The sequence below is a fragment of the Uranotaenia lowii genome, chromosome 1 (genome assembly GCF_029784155.1).
Source record: "Uranotaenia lowii strain MFRU-FL chromosome 1, ASM2978415v1, whole genome shotgun sequence".
Taxonomy (NCBI): Eukaryota; Metazoa; Arthropoda; class Insecta; order Diptera; family Culicidae; genus Uranotaenia; species Uranotaenia lowii.
In genome coordinates, this window is record NC_073691.1 from 111093931 (window position 1) to 111119712 (window position 25782).

The 25782-nt window shown below is 41.1% G+C and overlaps 1 protein-coding gene across 2 annotated transcripts in view; it reads right to left on the bottom strand.

The window, feature by feature from the left end:
- LOC129738697 (uncharacterized) overlaps positions 1-25360 on the bottom strand; it is a 47500-nt gene extending 22140 nt beyond the window's left edge. For both annotated transcript variants that reach the window (XM_055729955.1, XM_055729953.1), the window contains exon 1: positions 25213-25360. The gene's annotated coding sequence lies outside the window, so the exon portion shown is untranslated. The remainder of the gene's footprint in view (positions 1-25212) is intronic.
- Positions 25361-25782: the final 422 nt, after the last annotated feature.

Genomic DNA, 25782 nt, shown 5'->3' on the forward strand with positions numbered 1-25782 from the left:
GAATCAAAACTGATGAACGAAAAGCCAAATATGGGACAGCTTTGCGGGTAGATTTAATCCGCATGCGAAATATACTCGCAAGACTGTCTCATCATTATTTTCTCCTCCGGATGAACAACTTCCAAATCAAAAACACATTGGACGAAATTCTACAACAATTATCTAAATATCTATGAAGAAAGAAGTAGAAAAGGTAAAGTTTCAACCGAGAAATCCACGAAAGTTTATAAAAATCTTAAAAGCCGTTTTTCTCGGTTCGTTGTTTTTGCATATGGGACAGACTTGCCGGCAGCGGCAGTACAGCAAAAAGAAGAAGAAGTTGCTGCAGCAAGCACACCGACTGATGAGACCAACGCAGAAACACCGACACCGCACCGACGAATGCTACCAGCACCGCACCACCCAAGACGGACCACATCAACACGGACTCCCTGACACCGTACTGCTAGCACTGCACTACCACCCCGGCACAGAACCACTGGCACAACACCACTGACACAGCACCACCGACGCTGCATCGGTTGACTCCACTGTAACTTGCACTGCACGACTCACATCACAACAGAAATTAAAAACAAATCAAACCAGCTGTTTTTGACAGTAAACAACTGCATGTGTGTTAGTGTAATAGAAATCGATAGAAACGAATCCTGCCTCTGAGCTTGATCGTTTTCGATTGGTTTCGATCGTTTTCGATTGATTTCGATCGATTTCGATTGGCTTCATTGAACGTCAATTGGATTAGTTTCGATCACAACATTGGCTGAGTGAACAACAATTTACCAATCGAAATCGATTGAAACCGATTTTAATTGCCTATTGAACACGTATTATGTCTATCAGTCATTAAGAAGCTCACTCGCACCGAAAAAACTTTTCACATGAACGCTACTGGCGTATTTTTTTTTGATTCCGGATTTGGCTCTGGAACCGTCAGAATGAAAAAGCGAGTTTCGGGTTTCGAGTTATTCCATTCGCAGGTGTGCGTGAGAACGAGCTGTTACCGATTCAATCGTTGTTTGCATTCGGTACAAATGCAATGGTGTAATGTTTGTTTTGCGCGTATTTCATAATTTAATTTTTGTTAGTTTGATTATTGTTAGTTTTGGCTCATTATATGTTTGAATTTAAATTAGCTATAAAACCAGTTTGCCTAATATGCTTTAAGCGAGGTTGACCGTCAAATGACAGGTGTCAAATAACACATCTGACACCGGATCCAGAATAAGCCCAAAAGGAAAGAGCGGGAACCCTGGGCTTATGCGTGAACGGAAGCCATCTGCTCGTTCACTTAATTTGGAACACGGAAACAAGTAAGACGTACTCAAAAAAAACCCTCACCGTAAACGCTGTGAAGTTTAGTTCGGAGTGGTGTGCGGAGTGTCCGGCCAAGTGTGCCGAAGCAAAGGGAGCAACCGTGGCCAGGAAAAAGTGAGGGCCGTTTTACACTTCCGTCAACTGGTGTAACTCGGTAGGTGCCCGGTGAAATCCCCAACCGTCCTGGAAAGCGTTACGCTGTTTCCAAACGCTTTGCCAGGTTACATCGTGTTCCGTCCGCAGTGCTATTATCACCAATAGCAGCTCCGAGCGACGCCCCTGTTGGGCGGTGTAATATTCCGGGTAAGACCCGTCAACTCTATCGGACCCGCGGCCAACATCTCTATTGCAGGGGTGCCGATTTATCGGTCTGGTGATCGGTAAACAAACCACCTACAATCCCGATCCAGCCACCGATATCAACCGAATTTTAGCCAGATATACCCACGATTCTGGCCGACTGATAGAAGGCAACGTCGACGAGCTCCTGATTGCAGGGATGGCCATCCCAGGTTCGGACGAGATTCCCCGCTGAAGGCAGAAAATGGCAAGTCTTAAATAAATGTAAAAACGTATTTCCCACTTCTCTTATAATTAGATTTTGGTTAATGAGCCCTAGAGAATTTATCTTGTTCTATTGTGTTTGTCCGCTTTGTTGGCAGCGATTGGTCGTTTCCGTCCTCCCTGAGAACGTGCGCCGACCCTGAGAGTAAGTATATTCGAGTTGAGCTGGCCGGAAGTGGATGACCAAGTCATCAGCTTTCAATTGGCGATCCTTCGGAAAAGAAAAAATACTCTAGTTTTCACTAGAATATTTTTTTTACGTACCTCAGGGAGACTCAAAACCTCCTGTCGCTTGTCTTGATCGTCTGATGGAGTTCTCGCTTTTCTCCGGAGTTTGCCAAGATTCTGTTTGACCACCGCTTAAAAACAAAATAATCTAAGCGGAAAGGGGGGCGGGGAAATTTCGGTTTAGCTATTTCATCAATCCAAATATCAGCATTTTCGTCCGATTGTTTCTCTGCGCCACCTTGTTATTTCTGCATTTCAGGTTTATCATATCTTAACTTCTTTATTCATAACTATTTTGCTACAAACTTATCTGTTTTGCTACACTTTTTAATATTTGTGTTCCAAAAATGGAAACAAATTCTAAAGAGTTACGGCAGAGATTCGTAGATAGATATCTAGAATTGCGCCCAGAGTTACTTGATGGAAGTGACTTAGATATGGAATTGAGTATGAGAGAAATAGAAATCACCGGTGACCGATCTCTGTCCAGACTCCGACGTATTTTGCGTGACTTACTCAGAAAAGAAAAAGATCGGGGTCTTCCGGAAATGGTGATACCTGGAACAGTAGAAGACGAATTAGCCTTGTGTAGGGAAAGAGTGAACAATTTGGAACTATCAGTTATGACATCCTCAAGAGTGCAACCAAAGTACAAGCACATTTTTCTTCATTTAGCAAACAGACTGTCAGTTTTAGGTAATACTTCCGATACCGAGATAAAAGAGGAAGCAATCGATCTTTTGACTAGAGTATGTGATCATTTGGACACGTACTTTCCAACAAACATCCCTGAACCTACTCCAATGCAAGAAATTGTTGATAACTTGTTCGAAAAAGCAAATGAGGGGGAGAAGGAGAATTCAGCTCCGGAACAGGAAGCCATCGAGTGCCTCAAGCGCATGGGAGTGTTATCCAAAGAACTGGATAAGCCTGATGTTAACATTTTCCGTGATGCTCTTATCGCCTTAGAAAAAGAATTGATTCAATTACGAACTAGATCCATTCCAAACGAACAGAGTGAATCCGCGATAACAACAGTTATTCCATCCGCGAATGTACCGTCAATTGCTAAAACTAATACGGGAGCAATACCGAAATCAACGGACTTTACTAACGGTTGCACTGCTGTTACTGGTCAATATTCTCAACCGATTACCACCCCTATGATAGCATCTTCAGTTTTTTCATCCAGTTCAATTTTGCCACGCCCGACAGTAAATCCAACAAGAACCCAGAACCCTTATTCATCCGATTACCAAGCTTACGATCGTTCTAACAATTACACATCTTTTGCTAATAATGAACCGTGGATACAATCATTGACTAACGGTTATTCGCGACAACAAATACCTCAAATGGCGCCCACAACCCTTAATTCTCATATCCCAGCAACAGTTTCTAATGTCTCTAGTTGTTGGCCACAGTTACCGTATACCAGTAAACCTTATGTTTCCGCACAATTGCCTTCAACTTTATATAGCCAACCATTACCAGGCGCATACGCCTCGATGCCGTACGCTTCACACAACCCGATGGCTACGCCTCAACCCTCGTTTCCGTTGGCTCCGCCACTGGCCACTTTTTCGAATCCTTACCCGTTCAATTACGCATCTCCAATGGGATATCCGTTAGATAGAAACGTAGCTTCTTCCCACAGAACCCTTCCGGTTTCAATGTGGAAAATAGAGAAATATTCCGGTACTGACCGAGGAGCAAAACTTAATGAATTTCTAGCCCTGGTAGATCAGTTAGCTCTTTCGGAACGAATATCTGAACAGGAGCTATTCGATTCGGCATTCCATTTATTCGAAGGACCAGCCAAAAGTTGGTACATGTCCATGCGGCATCCTTATCCTGGACGATTAATAAATTGGCCACATTTGGTTTGGGAATTGAAGCGCAATTTCGCTCATCCGGAGTTAGATGTTCTTTTGCGTTGTCAAATCTATCAGCGACGTCAACAGCGTAGTGAAACTTTCCAGGAATATTATTTCGCTATGGACAAAATGTTCCGTAGTATGATGTCCCCGATGGACGACCGAGAAAAATTGGACATACTAAAACGGAACTTACGCAACGATTATAAGAAGTCCTTACTCTGGCAACCGGTGATAGACCTATCTCAGCTTCTCGCGGCGGGTCACGCTATCGATTCCACAAATGTTTCCCTTTTCAATCAAATGTTTGGTCAAGAACGAACCGTAAACGTAGTCACTCAAAATAATAACCCACCCCCAAGAGCAGCTAACTCGCGCCAAACATTTTCAAATAATAATTATTCTGAAAATTGGAAAAATAAGAATAGAAACCCATCTTATGAAAACCAACGATCTTTAGCGAACCTCGGCGAGACTAGAAAAGCTTCCGAGCCAAAACCCTCATCGTCGGGAGAACCCAAAGCAGCTCAGCTTCGCCGCACGCTTGAATTTCTAGTTTCCGGTTTCGAACCCCCGCCACCGCATGTATGTTTAAATTGTCGTCAACCAGATCACCAGGTGCAGCAGTGTCGCACACTGAAAGGGCTGATTTGTTACGTCTGCGGGTTCAAAGGCTACGATGCTCAGCACTGCCCGTACTGCCAAAAAAACGGCAGGCCGACGATCGAAAAACGCCGAGAGTCGAAAGAAACCGCGTAGAACATTCCCTCGTTGATCCGCGCTCAATCAACTGTGAGCCGGTTCAATCGGATTGGTATTCAGCAGAGCCTTCCGAAGTCCTTCAAATTACTCTTCCAACCAATAATGATAATCGACCTTACGCCTGGGTATTTATCCACAATCTTCGAGTTAAAGGTTTGTTAGATTCAGGTAGTAATAAAACACTGATAAGTGATAAATTGTTCCAGCGTATGCGCAATATCAAACTTAGACCGTTGTCAAATTTATTAGAGCTTAAGTCCGCTGATGGCGGAAAATTGTTAATTTTGGGTGAAATTTTTGTTCCATACTGCTTGGAGAACCGAACGAAAATTGTCCCCACATTAGTTGTTAAGGACCTTCTAGTAGACTGCTTGTTAGGAATGACCTTTTGGTCTAAATTCAAAATATATCCGCAGATTCAACAATGTACGTTGCTGCAGGAAGAAAGTGATTGTGAATCAATCATGCCTGATTGTGTACTTACGCCTCAGGAAACTGAGCAGTTAGAGAAAGTAAAACTCTTATTCCAGGCTGCCCAGCCCGGATTCTTACCAACAACACCTCTCACCGAACATACGATAGAGATCTCTGATGAGTGGAAAACCAAACCGCCAGTGAGGCAATATCCTTACGCTATGTCCCCGAAAATACGCGAGAAGGTAGTAGAAGAGCTTGACCGCATGTTGAAGGTGGGCATTATTGAGCGCTGTCAATCGGACTGGTCGCTACCAGTCGTGCCCGTTATCAAGCCTTCCGGTAAAGTGAGACTCTGTCTCGATGCGCGTAAGCTTAACGAGCGCACGGTTCGAGACGCTTATCCTCTTCCTCATCCGGGGCGCATTCTAGGACACTTACCAAGAGCTCGTTATTTGAGCACCATCGATTTGTCGGAAGCCTTCCTTCAAATCCCGCTAGAAGAACGATCTAGAAACTATACCGCATTCAGCATACCTGGAAAAGGGATGTATAGATTTACTAGATGCCCATACGGACTAGCTAACAGTCCAAGTCGATTGGCTAGGACGATGGATTTAGTCCTAGGGAATGGAGAGTTGGAACCATATGTCTTCGTCTATCTAGACGATATAGTGGTTGTAAGTGAGTCTTTTCAGCATCACTTGCAACTCCTTATCGACATAGCGACAAGACTTAAGGCCGCCAATCTCTCCATCAACCTAGACAAATCGCATTTTGGGGTGAACGAATTAGCCTTCCTAGGATATCTCTTATCAACCGAAGGCTTACGCGCAAATCCAGACAAGATACGTCCCATAGTAGAATATGAGCGACCAACAACCGTTACAAAGCTACGAAGATTCCTAGGAATGGCTAATTATTATCGCCGTTTCATAGAGGACTTTAGCGGGGCGACAGCGCCTCTTAGTGACCTGCTAAAAACGAAAGCCAAAACCATCACGTGGACTGATCAGGCAGAAGAAGCTTTCTGCGTAATTAAAGAAAAGCTTATCAGTTCACCCATTTTAGTAAGTCCAGACTTTTCTAAGGAGTTCACAATACAAACGGACGCTAGTGATGTGGCAGTTGCAGGAGTACTCACGCAAATCCAAGATAACCAGGAAAGAGTCATTGCTTACTTCTCACATAAGCTAAGTACTCCGCAAAGGAACTACCATGCTTGTGAGAAGGAAACACTGGCAGCTCTCCTGGCTATCGAGGCTTTCCGTGGGTACGTAGAGGGTTCCCACTTCACCTTAGTTACGGACTCGTCTGCTCTGACCCATATTCTCCGAACTAAGTGGAAGACCTCCTCCCGCTGCAGCCGGTGGAGCCTTGCACTACAGCAATACCACATGACAATTCGGCACCGAAAAGGAAAAGACAACGTGGTAGCGGATGCCTTGTCACGTTGCGTTGCTGTGGTCTCGGCCGAACCAGCTTCTGCGTGGTATGAGAATCTTAGATCGAAGATTATGGATCAGCCAGACGATTACGTCGACTTTCAGGTGAAGAACGGGAATATCTACAAATTCGTCTCCATTCCGAATCAGCCGTATGATCACCGATTCGAGTGGAAGCTCGTTGTTCCTCCTGAAAACCGAGAACCGTTAATCAAGGAATGCCACGACGGGTCCATGCATATAGGCACCGATAAAACTTTGGCAAAACTGAAACTCAAGTACTATTGGCCAAAAATGGCTAAAGAGGTCAGAGAATATGTTCAAGCATGTACAAGTTGTAAGGAGTGCAAACCAGCTACTGTTCCCGTGGTTCCGGCTATGGGAGAACAGAGAATCACTACTCACCCATGGCAAATGATAGCAGTAGACTACATAGGTCCTTTACCCCGCAGTAAAAAGGGCAACCAACATCTCCTTGTCGTCACCGACCTTTTCAGCAAATGGTGCATGCTGATACCCGTAAGAAAAATCGATAGTATATCATTGTGTACTTACCTTCGCGACCAGTGGTTCTTCCGCTTCTCCACACCTGAAACACTCATATCGGATAATGCTTCCGTTTTCCTGTCCCGGGAGTTCAAAAATTTTCTCGAACTGTTCGGAGTGCGGCATTGGTTGAATTCGAAATACCACTCACAGGCCAATCCTGTTGAGAGGGTAAATCGAACGATCAACGCCGCCATCCGAACCTACGTTCGAGAAGATCAAAGGCTCTGGGACAGCAAAATATCGGAAATCGAAACGGTTTTAAACACGACGCAACACTCCGCGACGGAATTGACACCGTTTTTTGTCATTCACGGCCACGAGGCCTTCGCAAAAGGATCCGATCATCGTTGGTTCGAATCCCAAAGCGAGACAGAAACCGAAGAACGACTACAAAACCAAAAGATACTCTTTAAAAGGATATATGATCTTGTCAGGGCCAATCTGGAAAAATCCCATGAAGCAGGAAGACATCGGTATAACCTTAGGCACCGACAGTACGCCAAACCGTTCGAAGTAGGACAGTGGGTGTACCGACGCAACACCAAGCAATCAAATGCTGCCGAGCGGTACAACGCGAAATATGGCCCGGTCTACCTGAAAGCGAAAATAAAACGACGAATCGGTACCTCCTCGTACGAGTTGGAGGGCACCGATGGCAAATCCCTGGGAGTGTGGCCTGCCGCCCACCTCAAGCCAGGGTAATATATTCACTTATTCTTAATTCTACACTAGCACTTTCCATCGAGCGTATCGGTTCAAGAAAAAATGCAAAAAAAAAATCCACTTTAACACTTCGGTACAGCAGCTAATTATCAATGCAGGACTTCCTATATGCTTCCTGTTCCGGGTGCCTACAACCCCTCCGACTGACCTCTTCATTCGGATCCGATCCCATACACCTGTTGGGAAAATTGGTTTTAGCCTCATCAGCCCCTGAAAATAAACAAAAACAAGAACTATAAATCCAGAAAACAATCTGATTGAAATGATTCCTTACCGAGGCCACCCAAGCATACTTGAAGCTTCCGTTCATCCTTCGGGGCACTTCCTCTGCGGCTTGAGACTGTTTCGGAAAAAACATAAGAAATTCGCAATTTTATATAGAAAAATAAGCTAAAATTGATAAAAATTGATATTACTCAAAAACATTCGTCTTCAACTCGAGCGATTCTGAAATAAATATTTGTTTACCATCTACAAAAGTGACAGTCCAAAATTCTTGTCAGTTCGTTTCATTTAGACGTGGCCAAAAGACCACTCACATCTTCAACTAATCGCAGAAAGGTGCGTTTAGAAGTTCGCTCTTTCGTTGCAAGAAATCACAACGGACAGAGGCGTGTTAGGAGTTGTAGTTATATAAGTTAATAAATTTTTCATTGAAATATAGTTTTTCCAAATGTTAAGTTTAGACACTGATTGATTGGTAGGTCCACAGTGTGCCAGTTGATCGACCGGGCGTGTTTGTAACCAAGGGCGACCGCGCTGGAGACCGGAGTCAGATTGACGCTGATGGTCAGTACCTGGTGGTTCGATTCTGAGCCAACCTCGAAATTTGAGCGGAGTTGTTTACAATGTTGATGCCCTATGACCCCGCAACAGCCCTTGTTGCAGATTACGTTTCGGTCACCTTCTTCGCAAGGCAACGGCGCCTTTAACTTGTGGTTTATGTCTAAATGACAGTATTCGTTTTCGTCATTTACATTAGTTAGTTAGGTTATGAATTAGAATGTATGTTACGGGTGAATGAATAAGTGTGAATGAAATGGAGGACGCGTCCACTGAATGAGAATTTGTATGAATGAGTCGAGTGAAAAGGTTATAAAAGTTAGGTGTTTCTCTGTATTAAATAGAGGAGTGAATAGTAATTAGTTATGTTCAGGGAAGTGAAGAAATATTTTCCTAATTAAAGTTATGACGCGAAGGGGGTTATCCTGATAAAATGGAAGCCTATGGAAGCACATTGGGGGGATCGACGGAAATGCTGAATTTGGATTGAAAAAATGGTTCAACTGAGATAAAAAAAAAAAAAAAATTACAAAACAACAAAAAAAAATGTGTTGGGTCCGGTTTGGAGGCAAACAAAGGGGTTAGGCGAAAATGAAATTGGGCGATCTTGTACTTGCACGAAAAATTTCAACGCAACTTGAAATTTTTCAGGTCGATCTAGGGGAGGATTGTTACCGATTCAATCGTTGTTTGCATTCGGTACAAATGCAATGGTGTAATGTTTGTTTTGCGCGTATTTCATAATTTAATTTTTGTTAGTTTGATTATTGTTAGTTTTGGCTCATTATATGTTTGAATTTAAATTAGCTATAAAACCAGTTTGCCTAATATGCTTTAAGCGAGGTTGACCGTCAAATGACAGGTGTCAAATAACACATCTGACACCGGATCCAGAATAAGCCCAAAAGGAAAGAGCGGGAACCCTGGGCTTATGCGTGAACGGAAGCCATCTGCTCGTTCACTTAATTTGGAACACGGAAACAAGTAAGACGTACTCAAAAAAAACCCTCACCGTAAACGCTGTGAAGTTTAGTTCGGAGTGGTGTGCGGAGTGTCCGGCCAAGTGTGCCGAAGCAAAGGGAGCAACCGTGGCCAGGAAAAAGTGAGGGCCGTTTTACACTTCCGTCAACTGGTGTAACTCGGTAGGTGCCCGGTGAAATCCCCAACCGTCCTGGAAAGCGTTACGCTGTTTCCAAACGCTTTGCCAGGTTACATCGTGTTCCGTCCGCAGTGCTATTATCACCAATAGCAGCTCCGAGCGACGCCCCTGTTGGGCGGTGTAATATTCCGGGTAAGACCCGTCAACTCTATCGGACCCGCGGCCAACATCTCTATTGCCGGGGTGCCGATTTATCGGTCTGGTGATCGGTAAACAAACCACCTACAATCCCGATCCAGCCACCGATATCAACCGAATTTTAGCCAGATATACCCACGATTCTGGCCGACTGATAGAAGGCAACGTCGACGAGCTCCTGATTGCAGGGATGGCCATCCCAGGTTCGGACGAGATTCCCCGCTGAAGGCAGAAAATGGCAAGTCTTAAATAAATGTAAAAACGTATTTCCCACTTCTCTTATAATTAGATTTTGGTTAATGAGCCCTAGAGAATTTATCTTGTTCTATTGTGTTTGTCCGCTTTGTTGGCAGCGATTGGTCGTTTCCGTCCTCCCTGAGAACGTGCGCCGACCCTGAGAGTAAGTATATTCGAGTTGAGCTGGCCGGAAGTGGATGACCAAGTCATCAGCTTTCAGAGCGCAATGTTTACATGCAGCTGTCATTTTGTTCTTTCTTCTGGATTTCTTCATTCGGTTCTTCACATCCGGATTGCCGTTTTTCGTGTCCGGATTGCACTGGACTGCAGATAGTACGATTTTGCTTGGCTGAGAGGTTCAAAATCGCGGCAATAATCATTTGCCCGTTCATTATATTTCAACTGTTTTGTTTTCAGCCAAAAACAGCTGTTTAATGTTTTGACAACAACGTTGAGAGTATTGGTGAACTTCTCGCAAAACTGACTTTTTTCTCAGGGCGACTCCGTCCCTTTTTCGAGCGAACCTAGGTTGCCTCTCGAGCAATAAATGAGCACGATGACAGCAGTTAGAGCGAACCTAGGTTGCCTCTAGTTTGCCTCCAGGTGGAAAAAAATACGGTATACGTGAAAATGTACATAGATTTTTGCCACCATGAAAATCACGTGAAATCTACGTGAATTTCAGGTAGCAAACAGAACTGGCACAGCAAGCAGAATTCACGTAATTTTCATATGAGTTGTAAGTGAAGCGTACGGGAAAATAACGTAGATTGGATGTGAATAAGGATTCGATCTACTGCATACTTTTCACGTAGATTTAATTAAAATATGAACGTATTGTGTTGTATTTCGCATCAATGAAATAATAATAAGTTATTTATTCGGAAAAAAGATTTTATTTACCGGAATTTATATCACATCACAATAACTTTTTAGTTACCCGCATAAAAAAGTATACACAACTTTTCACAATTGAACTTCACTTTACATTTCTTCACTTCACAAAGTCTCCAAAAAAATGTATTTCATTTAGCAATTGGCTGATCGTCCCAGCTGCTCCAATTCCGCATCCTGTTGAAATGGCAAAATATGTAAACAACAACCAAAGAATGATATTTTTACTACTTACAAAAATACAGCTTCTCCACCGCAATAAAAACTGCTCTTTACGACAGTCGATAGCACTTGAATTCACGCGCGCCATATTGGGTACTTTTGTTCTTTCACATAGATTTTACGCAAATGAGCCCTTCAGAGCTAAGTGAACATCACATAAAATCCCACAAACCCGTTTGTGATTGGCGGTTCACTGGATTTTCACGTAAATCGAACGTGTCTTTGTTTTGAAGCATGACAACTATGGGAATTTCACGTAAGGATTAAGTGATTTCGTATTAGCTTCCAAGTGCTTCACGTAAACCAAGCAAAAATTCACGTAATGAGTGCCTACGTGAAAATCTAGGTGAATTTAACGTTTCCTTTTCGGCTGAGTGCGTAAACCCAAACTACACGCTCTTTTTTTTTTAACTCAAAATTAAGTATGACCGAGGTTCAAAACATAGTTCGATTCTATGAACTTAAAGTTAAGTACCCTTTTTTCCTCCTTGCGATGGATCAAAACGGAGTTCGAACTGCGAACTCAAAATTGATCCCTTTTTTTCCTTCGACGAGGGATCAAAGCTGAGTTCAACCTTATGAACTAAAAATTGAACTCTCTTTGTTGGACTGAAAACACTTAGCGAGTTCAGTCCAAACCGGATCAGCAACCAACGAACACGTCGCAAAATGATGTCGTTCCGGAACAATTACCAGAAGACTATGAAGGAACTTCAACTGACAAGTGTGGGCAAGAGAAGCAAGCAAACTGATGAAGTGCGTTCTCGGTGCAGATAAATTCGTTCGCACTCGGGTGAAAAAGAAGCTTTACAGAAAACTCGGTTTGTCTTCCTCGGTTGCGTCTGGATCGAAGTTTGGAAGCGCGTCAGAATTTTCAATGCAGAACATAAATCTAACGTAACTAAATTAATAACGCCAAAGGTAGTTAAGATAGAATGCTGGTGTTTTCGACAACATTGCTCTGTATAATAAAGCGTATATTTTGATATGAAATATAAAGTTAAGAAGTCCACCAATAGCGAGATATAAATCATAACTTTCTTGTTAAGCATTTTAGGGCTTAAGTTTCTTCTACAAAGTTATTTATCTCAATAAAATACACAACTTTGCTTTACATATCAAAGTTCTACAATCTTAACCCAAGAAGATACGGTTAAATTTAAAAAAAAATACTTGAAAAATGCTCTACAAAAAGTTATTGTTATTATCGCGCTATTTTTGAATCTCTCGCCTTTAAATTTTATATCAAAATATGAGAATGAACCACTTTGCCCAAAACACCTATCTTTTCATTCCTGAGCGAGTTTCTCTAGATTGATGTTCTGCGCCAGGACAAATGATTAGCTACGAAAGCTTTCTTCGGTCAAAAAATATCAAAAGCGTAGCGGTTAAGGAAGATAAATCCTAAATTTTACGATTTGTGAACATTTTGAAGTTTTATTACTAAAATTTGTCCCAGATCCCTGCGTTATGTTCACGGTTTGTTTAAAAGACAAAGATTTTTGGATAATTTTAGTAAATATTAGGGTAACGGACTTATTTTGGACCGGGTACATATTTTGGACCACCTTGTAGCTTTTTGCCAATATTTCTCTCATGAATCATGTTATTAATAAAAATTTTGAACAAGTATAGTTAAAGCTACTTCTTATGATTCTAATCACATCTAAAATTTTATTTAAGTAAGCTGTTAACGGAGAGAAAATTGAAAATTTAGTTTTGATTTTTCACAGTTGGACCGAATCAGGGCCATTTCAGGAGGACGTGCCATTATTGGAGCCAACTTTCAAGAGATTTGCTGCATAGCTGTGATGAATTTTACAAATACAAACATGTTCACAGCTATGATAAAACACGTGAAAACTATTGTGCAAGCTCGAAAAAGCAAAATAACTGGTTTTAATAGTAATTTGACCCATGTCGAAAATAGGTCCTACTTTATTCCTTAGGTACTTATTTTGGACCACTCACCATAACCTGGGCATTTAACTTGATGTTAAATGTTCATGAACGTAATAAGACGTTGTACGACGATATGAAAGAATTATTCACACTATTTCAATCACTCATATGGGGGTTTCCGCCCGAAGAGGGATTCGGTTTCACGGGATTAAATGATTCAGACGTGTTCACTATAATGGTCACTTTATTACTAACTAACTATTTACAATGATCGGATATTTATAGCTATGGATTGTGAGTGTGTGAGTGTATGAATGCGAGAACGCTATTGGTTGTTTGCCGGTGCTATCGTTTGTTGTTGCTATTGTTGGTTTGCCGGCTATTGTCTGCTGGCGTCAGTTGCGTGGCTGTTGTTATTGTTATTGCTGCCTGCGTGTGTTTGTTTCGAGAAGGTTCTCGACTGGACTGACTGATGGAATGTTCGGGAACTAGTTTGTAGTGTTAGTGATGATTGGCTGATGATGATGAATGACGGAGAATGATGATGGAATGGTAATGATAGTTATAGAATGATGATGTGAGAGTAAGATGGTTTACGTCGCCACAATACTCCCCCCTTAATTTACGCAATAGGGACGAGTAAATCGAACTTGTCTTCCTGACCTGGTTCGGTACTTGGGTTGTTCCTGTTCGTCCTTAGCATCAGATGATCTTTCACCGGGATCGGGTGGTTTCACTGTTGGTTCGTTGGCTTGCATGTGTGCAGCTTTTAAACGGTCGATAGAAATTGGCTGCTTTCGACCATTGATGTCCACGACGAAAACTTTCTTCTTTCGGCGCAACACTTTGAATGGTCCATCGTAAGGCGGTGTTAGTGGCGGTTTGATTGCTCCAACTCGGACAAATACGTGGGTACATGTGGCCAATTCCTTTTGAATGAAGGTCGCTTGTTTCGAATGATTGCTTGTTGGCGTTGGTCGCAATTTTGCCATAGCTGCTTTCAAGTCAACAAGATATTCGGCGGAAGGCGACTTGCTTGAGCTTGATGCGAAAAATTCTCCTGGAAGACGAAGAGTTGTGCCATAAGTAAGCTCAGCGCTCGATGCTTCGATATTTTCCTTCAGCGATGTCCGCATGCCGAGAAGGACAATGGGCAAGGATTCAGTCCAGCGGGGATTCTGATGACACATAATGGCGGCTTTGAGCTGGCGGTGTGTTCGCTCAATCTGTCCGTTAGCTTGCGGGTGGTACGGTGTCGTCCTCAGGTGAGTGATGCCCAACAGCTTCGTTAATTCACGAAACAGCTCGGATTCGAATTGACGACCAAGATCCGTAGTGACGTTAACGGGGACGCCGAATCGTGCAATCCAGCCAGCGACAAAGGCTCGGGCGATCGTGTGTGCCGTCATGTTAGGGATGGGAATTATTTCTGGCCAACGAGTAAATTTATCGATGAGGGTTAAGCAATATACGTACCCTTCTGATGGTGGTAATGGTCCAATGATGTCCATGTGGATGTGGGCAAATCTTTCATTCGGAGTGGAGATTTGCACAAGCGGTGCTTTGTTGTGTCGATGGATTTTCGCTCGTTGGCATAGAATGCAGTTGGTGGCGAAATTCTTGCAGTCTCGACGCAGTGAAGGCCATACAAAACGATCAGAGATAAGACGAGTTGTCGCACGAATTCCAGGATGTGAAACGTTGTGGAATTTTCTCATGATCGCATCGCGAAACTGCTTCGGCACGAATGGACGGATGGCATCAGTTGACACGTCGCAAAAGATAGGCGCAGACGAGAACGGGGACTTGAGCGCTTTTAGCCTGATGGTTGTGTTAAGTGGAGGATTTTCCAGGTACAGCTTCAGCTCGGGATCAGTTTTCTGCTCGAAGGCCATACGATCGAAATCGATTGTATCGTTGGTGATTGACTCGATACGGCTCAACATGTCAGCAACTTTGTTTGCTTCACCGGGGACATGTCGAATGTCTGTTGTGTATTCGCTGATGAAGCTAAGGTGTCGTTGTTGAGTTGGACTAGCTCGTTCCGGGCGCTGATGGAAAGCTGTGGTGAGAGGCTTGTGATCTGTGTACACGCAGAAATCACGAGCGATGAGCATGTCTTTGAAATGCTTTATCGCTTCGTAGATTGCGAATAGCTCTCGGTCATACGTGCTAGCTTTCCTTTTGCTGTCACTCAATTTCCTGGAGAAAAATCCTAATGGTTGTCGACCATTTTCGGTGATTTGATGAAGAACTGCCCCAATAGCTGTGCCAGAGGCATCCACTTCCAGGGCTAGTTTTGCTTCAGGAGCAGGATGTGCTAGAAGGACGGCATTGGCTAGGTCCTGTTTGCATTTTTCGAATGCTTGGTTGGTTGTTTCGCTCCACTGCAAAACGGTGTTGTCGTTCCTTATGTTTCCGCAGATCATCGATTGTAAGATCTGTTGATCGACGGCGGCGTGGGGGATGAAACGTCGATAAAAATTGATGGTGCCAAGAAATCGCTTGAGCTGTTTTGCTACGGTCGGACGTGGGAAATTCAAAACAGCATCAACCTTTTTTGGACTGGGTTTGATGCCATCTTTGGTGATCAAATGACCGAGAAACTCGACGACCGGTTGTCCAATTTGGCACTTGCTTGGGTTAATAATGAGACCATTTTCCCGGAGTCGCTGGAAGACGGTGCGCAGATGCAGCTTGTGTTCGTCTTCGGTGGTGGACGCTATGCACAAATCGTCCACATACGGGAATACGAAGTCCAGATCTCCGAGGATGTCGTGCAAATGACGCTGGAGAGTTTGACCGGCGTTCCGTAGGCCAAACGTCATGTATTTGAATTCGAACAATCCGAAGGGCGTGGTGATTGCGGTCTTGGGAATGTCTTCAGGTGCCACAGGAATTTGGTGGTATGCTCGTTGTAAGTCGATGCACGAAAAAATGGACTTACCGTGCAGAATTGTTGAGAAGTCCTGGATGTGGGGTATTGGATACCGATCTGGGACTGTGATCGCATTAAGATTGCGGTAGTCACCACAAGGTCTCCATTTTCCGTTCGGCTTCTTCACTAGATGCAGTGGACTGGCCCAGCAGCTTTTCGAGGGTTGACAAATGCCTTGTTCCATGAGGAATTTGAATTCCGCTTTGGCTTCGTTCAATTTGTCGATGGGCAAACGGCGGGGACGACAAAAAACGGGCTGACCAGTCGTGATGATTTGATGCATTGTTTGCGCTTTCGTAGGACGGTGGTTCATGTTCAGAACTGTAATGTCCTGAAACTCCTTCAGTAGTTGTGCAAATGGTGCGTTCACATCGAATGTGGTGATGGATGGTTCGGAGACTGCATTGATGTTGTTGATTTCCAGTTTCGTTGTGTTGTCGACGAGCTTGTTTCTCCCGAGATCCACTAGCAAGTCGTAATGCTTCAGGAAATCTGCTCCGATGATGGGTGATTTGACTTCAGCTATCGTGAAGGTCCAGGTAAACGAACGACGTAGACCAATGTCGATTGTCAATCGTTTGGTGCCGTAAGTAGCGATCGGACTTCCATTGGCTGCGAACAATTGATGTGAATTCGTTCGGTTCAACATTTCCTTTGGTGTTGGTGGGATCACAGAGATATCTGCTCCTGTGTCGATTAGGAAGCTTTGCGACGTTTGTTGGTCGTGGACATGAATACGGCGAATGTTGATTGTTTGGTTCAGCTTGATGCTGGAGAGACTTGGTTTTGGTTCGAGCGGCGCTTGGCGAGGAACGTGTGACCTAAAAACTGCACGTGTGTTTCTTCTTTCGGGTTTGCCATCGTAGAAAATGCACTGAATTTTCAGATTATCCTTTTCCCACTTTTCGCACTTTCTGGCTTGTGCTCCGTGCCGGTAATGAAACCAGCAAATCCACCCGCGATTGCGTTTTTGCTGCGCATGTTGCTGTGTGTCAGGCGACAAATTCTTTGCTCGTTCACAATTCTGGAATCTTCTCGATGTTGCCTGTTCTAGACGACGCGTAAGCGCCTCGACTTGCTGCTCCAGGATGGAGATGGACGTGCCTTCCGAATGATCGGGAAAAATCCTTTTTTTGAGGGGATCCATTATTTCGGCACTATTAGGAAAACTCGAGAAGTTTTTTTTTAACTCGCGATACACTTAAAAATCGCGGCGCGACGAAGAATAGCGTGGAACTTTCGGGAAAAAATAGAGCACTTTCCCACTGCACTCGCGTTTTTGTTCTAGCACTCGCGACGGAGGCTTCGAGAATTCGAACACTCGCGAACTGTACTTAGCGATTGAACTTTCGAGAACGATTCACACGCGGTAACTTCACTTAACGTGCGGGGTCACCAATTTATGGGGGTTTCCGCCCGAAGAGGGATTCGGTTTCACGGGATTAAATGATTCAGACGTGTTCACTATAATGGTCACTTTATTACTAACTAACTATTTACAATGATCGGATATTTATAGCTATGGATTGTGAGTGTGTGAGTGTATGAATGCGAGAACGCTATTGGTTGTTTGCCGGTGCTATCGTTTGTTGTTGCTATTGTTGGTTTGCCGGCTATTGTCTGCTGGCGTCAGTTGCGTGGCTGTTGTTATTGTTATTGCTGCCTGCGTGTGTTTGTTTCGAGAAGGTTCTCGACTGGACTGACTGATGGAATGTTCGGGAACTAGTTTGTAGTGTTAGTGATGATTGGCTGATGATGATGAATGACGGAGAATGATGATGGAATGGTAATGATAGTTATAGAATGATGATGTGAGAGTAAGATGGTTTACGTCGCCACACTCATTATGATAAATTTGAAATTTAAGCATGATTTTATTCAATCAGCTCGCCAAAGCCCAAACTCGCCATTAGACGAAGTTCACTTTAATCGGCACAAAACCAAGCCAATCATAGTTTTAACTTACTTTTTGTGAACTATGCTTTGAATCACGTGAATCTAACAATCTACATCAATGGCAACTTTTTTATAAGCAGTTGCGAAAATCTACAGCTTAGAGAAGCCTCAAAACATGAAAACTTGCACTTGCGCCAATTTTTTATTAAGTCATTGTTTTTAATGCTTCATGAAAAATTATTGAAAGTTTGGTCTAAAAGTTTCAACCATTTAGTATTGCCAGTAAAATTAGTGCATTCAGGAATGATTTTCGAGGAAAAAAACTTGGCTAGGTAGAAGAAACGAAAAATAAAACTCGTCTAGAGGAGGGGTTTGGAAAAAAACGACAACAAATCTATAAATATGCAACGAGTTTAATTTTTGTAAAATTGTAATATCTCAGTTCATATAAAAATAATTTTATCAAAAAATATATTCAATTATAGCTATATATGTTTCAAAACTTGGGAAAAGGTGGTTGGAATGTGCAATTTTTAGAAGCGATAAAGTACTAAAAATTTAGTTTTTCAGCCCCTATAGTTATGCAATTAAAAAAACTGTTGGAATTACTCCAACGATAAATTTTATCCTAGAACAAAGTTAGTATCAAACTTTAAACTGGATTTTTATGAAAAAAAAACTGGCTTTTAGATGGCTAAAAAGATAGCATCAATCTCGCACATTTTTATCTTTTTGAATCTATCTACAGAACTGAAGCCCAACCAAATCCACTAAGATTTTGGAAGTCAAAATGCATCAATTGATGTCGCGAAGTTCATGATGTCAGACTTTCTCAACTTATCATTGGGTCGCCTGAAGGAGATTTGCGTTCTGACAATTGAGCCTAAAGATAAGCCAACTGGCCAGTATTGAACACTGCAGAACAAATTTCGTCAAGATTTCAGTGTGCAGTCAGAATTTTCATAACATTTAGTGTGTTCTATATAACAGAAATTTTAATGTTTTCATAGCTATCGAACAAACAAAACTTGACTAGTCTATAACAATAAGAAATTACAAAATTATCTGAATAATTCGCATAATTGCGCACCAATCGCTGACGAAATATAGCAAAATTTAGAAAAAAAACTTATTTAGTTTAAGGGTGGTCCAAAATAAGTCCAAAGGGTGGTCCAAAATAGAAACCTGGTGGTCCAAAATACTGACCACAGTAATGATTGAAGAAACGTGTTTTTAGGCTTAAATCTTGTGACATTGCAACAAACGACGATATGTTTCGATAGAAAAAGCCTTGATCTTCGTTATGAACGGATAAAGCAGTCGAAAATTGTAACATATGCTTTTTTATTCCAGAAAATTGCATAGCCACTTCCCAAAGCGGTCCAAAATAGGTCCGTTACCCTACTTTTCGAATTACTGCTTTTGTGAATTAATGCTACCCACCTACGATATTAAAAGTACATAAACCTAAGTATACAGCAATTTGCGGATGCCCGGATATTGTGAAAAAACTACTTGGATTTTGCCCAGTTTATCCACATTATTTGGAAAATGGAACAAGAAAATCGAATTCAGTTTAAAATTGTTTGTCAAAAATTGGATTTGTGAAAGTTTGTTTCATCAAAAATCAAACCAAAACTTTCCTTCGTATGCTTTAAACATAAATTTGACACTGCTGATGTGTTGCGACAAAAAATGTAAGTCGTTTTTCTTCACTAGATGAATGTCTGGAATTTCCTCAGATTTGGCCGGATATTGCTCGGTTTATGGAATGGAGAATTTCAGATTATTTACCCGGTTTTCACCATGTTTTTCAAACAATTTGCCAGGAAGTGCCCGGCCCGGTTACATACAAAAATAGTTCATACATAAACCTACATTGGACCTCTTCAACTGATGCACTGTTCAGCACTGCATAACGGCTTTTTTGAAGAAAACATTCCTGCATTGAAATCTTTCTGGCTGGATACACTGAGCTACACACCAGCGTCGCTAGAGCACAATTTTCTAGCCAGCTCCTTCTCTTTTCTTTAGAGCGAGCGACGTCCACCCGACCGTCGGAGCAACCGCAATCGGGCGCACTCGGCAAAAAGATAAGTGAACGTTGATCGGCTGAGCAGTGCACTCGGAAACCGAAATGATAAAAGTGTAATTCTTTCACTGCTCTGTTCTGTTTGCGAGGTGTTGGACAAGCTATTGAGTATGCCTATCAGAACTTAGTTTTGCTATTGCCCAGTTAAACTCAAAGTTGAGGGAAGCCACCGAAGTGCTGTTTTGAACCAAAACTACTTAATTTTGAGTTTAAAAAAAAGAGCGTGTAACTTGTTTCACTCGGCTGCTACACTCAGCCGAAATAAAAACGTTAAATTCACCTAGATTTTCACGTAGCCGCTCTCTACGTGAATTTTTGCTCGACTTACGTGAATCACTTGGAAGCTAATACAAATTCACTTGATCCGTACGTGAAATTCATATGGCTGATTGCTGTTAAAACGAAGACACATTCGATTTACGTGAAAATCGAGTGATCCGCCAAGTACAAAGGGATTTGGTGCATTCTATGTGACGTTCACGTAGCTCTGGCTAACTTATTCACACAAAATCTATGTGACAGAATACATTGCTCAATATGGCGCGGACCCAAAAGTTTGTGCTATCAGAAGAAGAAATTTTATGAGAAGCTGATTTTTCGTAAGTAGTAAAAATTTGATTGTGTGTTCGTTATTAACATATTTTGCTATTTTCAGATAACTCGGGAGCGCTAGGACGGCCAGGCAATCAGTACGGAGGCAACCCAAATGCCATTTCCGTTACGATTTTATGTGAAAAGTGTAATAAAGTGAAGTGAAAAAAGTTTCAATCTTGTGTTAGAAATAAAAAAAGTGCATCGTGTATCATAAATAATAAAATGTCCTTCAAAATCATCACACTTTTTATTATCTACGTGAATCGCAGAAGCAGAACGAATCCCTATCCACATTCGATCCACGTTGTTTTTACATACAACTCATATGAAAATTACGTGAATTCTGCTTTCTGCGCGAGCTCTCTTTGCTACCTGAAATTCACGTAGGTTTCACGTGATTTTCATGGTGGCAAAAATCCATGTATATTTTCACGTAGCATTCATGTGAAGAGTTTTTTCGGTGTACGAAAACGTCTTTCGCTTAGGGGCTGTTCACTAATTATGTAAGCACATAAGGGGGGTGGGGGGGGGGGGTTTCACATTTGCTTACGATCTCTTACTAGGGGGGTAGGGGGGGTTTTCAAAAATCTTACGTAAGAAATATTACATTGAAAATTCATCACAGCCACAGCCATACGAAACCATATTACTCAGGTTCTATAAAATTTACAGAGGATCAATTCAAACCAAAAACACTAAATCACATTATTAAAAAAGATCGTCGCTTTTCGCTTTTCATCATAACAATTTTTTCAATTGAGAAATCTTATAGAATCAACAAGGAAAATGGCGCGTTGTGACACCACGATTTGAATCCATCATATTTCGAAAATGACTTCATTCAGAAAAAATCTTTAAAAATTAATATAAGGCGCTTTAAATAATGAATTTCTAGACAGATTTTTCAGTGATACACACTACCAATTCTAAATTTTACAAAAGATTTACCAAAAAATCCTTAAACTTTTAGGTTTGTTGACAACGTGATTCTCGTTAAACATTTTTGCCCCAATTCTAGTAGTATAAAATGTTTTTTTTTAAGATTTTTATGATTTTCAGGTTAAAAACATAACAATTTTCTATGGTACATTGTGCTAACCTGATCTCTCTTTTTGAAATCGGAATTAAGATTTTATATCGTTTTTTTTCCATTTGGGAAATTTATTGAAAATTATTGTTACCCCAAACTTGTCTTCAATAATATTTTCTTTAATCGTTTATGAAATTTCATCTGTTGATTTGTATAGATTGTGCTTTTCAAATACAGTTTTTTTTAATTTTATTTAAAAAGTGCTTTGCTTTGAAGTATGTTTGTTATATTTTTAATATTTTCAAGCTATTTTTGAAAAAAAAACGTGTCAATTTCTCTGAAATGCCATAATGCTGGTAAATTTCTCAAAGAATAAAAAACGTAAGATCTTACTAGGGGGGAGGGGGGGTTTTGAAAAATCTTACTTTGTCTTACCAGGGGGGGGGGGGGGGAGGGAGGGTTGAAAATTTCCAAAATCGTGCTTACGTAATTAGTGAACGGCCCCTTAGGCGTTTCTGTCACTAACTGCATTCGATCAGTGAATGCAGCTTTAGCATTCAGTCAGTGTCAGCTAAAGTTGCTGATAATTTCAGTAGGCATTTATTTGTGCCATTTTCGAAAATTGTGAATTGGGATTCGAAAAGAAAGCACGATTTGAAATTCGCTAAGGCTATACGACTATTCAGAGGGGACGAGAAGAGAAATGAACATAAATATCTTCATGACGACATGGCGAAAATCTGACAAATATTAAAAAAAAATTGACAATTGTGTTCAAAAAATGACAAAATGTAATAAATATGGTGAAAAAATGACAAAATTTAGACAATATTTAGAATGACCAAAATCTGACATATATGACAAAAATTTGACAATAAAATGACAGCAATCTAACAAATATGTCAAAATTATGGCCAAAATACGACAAAGAATTAACTATAAAATAACAAAACATAAAAAAGACATGACAAAAATCTGACAGGTGAGATAAAAATTTGACAAATGTGATAAAAAGATGGCAAAAATAAAGCAAAATGTTGACAAAAACAAAACTATAACAAAACATGACAAAAAAATAAAAAAAAATTATGATAAAAATCTGACAAAAATATGTTAAAATTATGACAGAAATATGACATTGATTTAACAATAAAATGACAAAAATTTCGATAACGTTAGTCAAAAATATGACAAATGTGATAAAAATAAGACATAATTATGACATAAATTTGATAAATATGACAAAATTTTAACAACAAATTAACAATATAATAAAATAAAAAAAACATGGCAAACTTATGACAAATTAAGTAAAAAATGACAACAATCTGAATTTTATTACATTTTTCCATAGGCTGAAAAAGCGCTTTCAAAGCTACACCCAAAATTCAGCCTCTGTGCCAATGGCGTGTAGTCAATTACATAGCATCATTGGTACAAGAAGATAACGCTACCGGTGCTGATTCGATTTGCTCCCACTGGCATTAATCTCCCAAGTTAACCGAATTGCGTATGTCTGAAAGAAACAAAATAAAAACGTTTGCACGTCTTTCCCTATCGCATCACAAGACGAAGAAGGATGGAAACAAATACCGGCCAACACCAGGCAGCCAGCGAACCGAGCACTGTGCGTGTGGATGTAGCAAAAGCAACAACAAAAATATCCTTCTAATTCAATCCACCGGCACCGGCACCGGCAAACCACGGCCAAGCTAAGCTGTGCGTGTGTATGCAGTAAAAGCAACAAAAAAACATTGCTTCAATTCAATCCACCGGCAAACAACCACGGCTAAGCTGTGCGTGTGTATGTAGCAAAAGCAACAACAAAAGCATTCCTTCAATTCACCGGCAAACAACCACGCACCGGCCAAGCTGCCCGGCTTTATCAGCTGTGTATATGTAGCGTGTGTATGTAATAGCAGCCAGTAGGCAAACACAGTTCTCATTCAATGGGTTTCCCGTTTCCTTCACTCCCGTTTCCATCACAATACAAAGGAATACCTTGAAAGGAGGCCCAACGCCGGGAAGCCTCCGTCGTGCGTTTTTTGTGATTGATCGGTGGCAGAAAGCCTATGACAAACAGCCTTCGTCCTGCATGAAGCTAAAACAGTACACTGGTTAAGATGTCGGACTGGTAAGACGATTTGAATGGTGGTTTGAGTTCTAATCTCCCCACGGCGCTGTGGTTATTATTTTTATTTTCTTGTTTCTGGGATGGATTATCCAATAGGAACGAAATCCCATAAAATGTTTTTCTTGTTTCGCTTGAATGTAGTGACCATGGTCATGCATAATTTTGGTTGGAAGCCGAGTCCTTATGCCAGTTACGGTTTTTCAAACATACCGTCTTCGGCACAGTGCACATTTCAGAGCATTTTCGGCACAGAAAATCCAATGCTAAAAAGGCATTGGATTTCTGTTACCTCTTCTATGGGTGTACTCTTGTACAGCTGACGTCTGTCAAATTTGAATGGTGTCAAAAATGGTTGAACAAAGGCTGAACAAGTTATTCTACAGCATATTTTCCCCTACAAAGATTTATCAAAGATAAAGATTACAAATTTTCCCCAATTCTAGTGGCTGAAATGAAACTTCCTTACACGCTGAAACAGCGCTGAAGTATTTCTTTTATCAGCCAACAAGCTGAAACAGCAATCATCACCTTAACACAGCATATATTCAAAGAATTGGCGTTCTAAATCAACATAAATGTTTGTTGGGAATGTCCCTTACAACATACATATAAATCACTTTCGAGTTCATTAATGAGTACATATAGTTCACTCATGAGAATCGGGCAAAATAAGTCACATACAACGTACATATTAATCACTTTAACAACTTGTTTGTTCCACCCTAATACCTTTTTGCATGAACACATCGCATTTTCCAGAAATAAAAAACTGTCACACCTTTCCCCAACACGTCTTTGAATCCGTTGAATCGATCAGCCAGCCACGCTGAATGAACGAATCACATCATTCAAGAAAAAACGGAAAACGAACGGCAACGAGAGAGTTAGATTATCGCAACAAAAGAAAACAGTTTTGTTGAACTACTCAGCTTGAGTAACGGTTTTCTTTTCGCAAAGCTACCGTTTCCATTTATTTCATTGCAATCTCCCCTAATTTGAGGAACTTTTCTGTGATAAATTACAAATAATCAATTTATTTTGTGAAATCGATCAACATTAAACAAATTTGAAAAAAAATCATCATCATCAGACTGCTGTCCTATTTTCTCTTCCGTGACACACTAACATGCACTTTCTATATTCTAATTTGCATAGTAAGAGTTATTGTTCACCATTGATTTCACTTGAGATATTTAGAACAATCTTCAGCTTGGTATTAAATCTTATTATCACTATTTGAAACAAAGTTGTTTTAATAAACCTGCGCACTAAATAACATCTAACCACCAATGAAAAAACTCAAAAATCTCTAACCTTGATCGTGATAATTTCACCGACACCAAAAGCGAACAATTTCTCCAACGTAAAATTCTCCCAGTTTTGTCTAAGCACCACAAAGCTACTCTACAGCTCAAGTATCCCGATCAAACAGGTGAGCGACCTTCCCTGATGGCTCCTCTTGCTCGACTGGATTCCAAGACGGCATTACACCAGGTGTATGGTGAAATTGGCTTTAGCTCAAGAGAAGATTTACCATTCTGTTAAGGCATGCTATCATATCATAAGGCGCACAGAGATTTTATGCAAACATTTCCGATCGCGCTATTTCTTAAGAAGTGGGTGTACGCTGGTGTACGGAATCGGCGACTTATGTCAGTCAGTATTGAATATTCAAAAGCGAATTGATTAATGCGTGGTTAGTTAGTCCATCTAAGAAATTCCTCAACTTTACCTACGACAGACAGATTTCGTAATAAATAAATCCAATTATTCTGTTTGTTTTTTTTAGAGAAACTTTTACTCAGCGAAGAAAGAGCATTTTAAATCTTAATCTTAATCCACACCTGATTATTCTAAATAGATACATTATTTCTTCTTCTTCTT